This window comes from Poecilia reticulata, linkage group LG20, assembly GCF_000633615.1.
Source record: "Poecilia reticulata strain Guanapo linkage group LG20, Guppy_female_1.0+MT, whole genome shotgun sequence".
Taxonomy (NCBI): domain Eukaryota; kingdom Metazoa; phylum Chordata; class Actinopteri; order Cyprinodontiformes; family Poeciliidae; genus Poecilia; species Poecilia reticulata.
In genome coordinates, this window is record NC_024350.1 from 9,693,764 (window position 1) to 9,695,376 (window position 1,613).

Sequence of the window (1,613 nt, forward strand, 5' to 3'; positions counted from 1 at the left end):
TGAAATAGCACCTGACCCAAACTCTTGCCCGAGTTTGGGTCAGTTTGGGTTTCTTGTTCTTGAAATCTGCCTTTGAAATACAATCATGAAGCCTTTTTATCACCAAGGCTCCTGAATGACACAAACCAAGAACTTCTGGGTTCTGGACTTGAATAAAAGGATGTATAAGTGCATGCCTAGATTGCTCTTCTGCTTTTGTTTCTTRTGTTTGGTAAAATAGTCACAGCATTAAATTGTCTACAAAAATGAATACAAATAAATATAACAAGTCCCAGACTGTTCCTAGCATTGTGCAATGATTAATACATGAATAATCCTAATGAATTAACAGTAATTAAAAATAATAGTGGATAAAAGGCTTCAGACCATTTATACCAAAGCAGGTATGGAGAACCACAAAAGCAAAAATTAAATCATATACAAATCTATTCATCTCTCCATGTTAAATAAATAAAAAGTATAACATTTTATTTAAGTATTTATGTCAGCTTGAGTCATGCAGAACTGATCTGATCATTTCCATAGCAACGATCAGAAGCAAGATGTGGCGCCAGAAGTCCAGTGAGCTCACTGATGAGGCCATACATGACATTATGACATCACAGTAGATCAAAGAAGTTCTAATGCATGAATGCTGGAATCTCTAAGCATCAGTCAGGATCCAGACATTTCTTGGAGTTTCAGATTTGTGTAGAGCAACAATGTTTAGTTTTGCGACGGCGCTTGTTCCCCTGATAWTCCCGGTTGGTTGGGGCATCGGATATGCCGTGACCACCGGGATGAAGAAAGTGTGCGATCGTTTTTTTCCAGGGAAGGATTCCAACGAAGAAAACGATCAGGATGAAGAGGACGATCCGTTTTGGAGAGGATTTCCATCCAGTTCCAAAAAACAAACCGACCCGGCTGGGGAGGTTTGTTCTCAAAAGGCGATGGATRTTGGGACCTCGGACTCCATCTCGTCCTCTGTACGAGACGGTACAGAGGACGACAGTACTGTCTCYGGACAAACCGACCCGGCTGGGGAGGTTTGTTCGGAGACGATGGTACACCGTGAGGGTGAGAGTTCAGTCGCAGAAAAATCTAACCCGGCTGGGGAAGATTTGTCTGCGGCTGATCTCGCAGCTAAAGCTGTGGCTGAAGTGACAGCCAAAGCTTTGGTTTCGTTGGTCCCATCGCTTTCCGTACAGGAGAGTCCTCTGAAGGGCACTTTCAGAGGGTCCTTTGAAATACAAAGTTCCCCGGACGGGGAACTTTGTATTTCAGATAACGGAGTTGCTCATTTATCCAACAATCCACCTCTAAATGCAAATGTTTCCGTTGATGTCGAGGTTTCCTGTTCTCCTGACGTTAATTCAGTAGATAGCGTTGGGTCGGATCTGCTGGATGTAGGGAGGACATCTGCAGGACAAGGACAAGCCGAGGAGAACTTTTTCAAGTTCTCCGATGAGCTCCACAACAGCTGGGTGAACGCTGCTTTCCAGTGCATCCTAAACCTAAGCGTCACCAAGCGGTGTCTAGCTAAAGAAAGGGTTTTTCTGGAGGCAACGTCCATCCCCTGCTGTGGGAGTCTCCTCTTCTCAGCTGTCCATCAGCCCGGCAAGCATTTTAGTCAG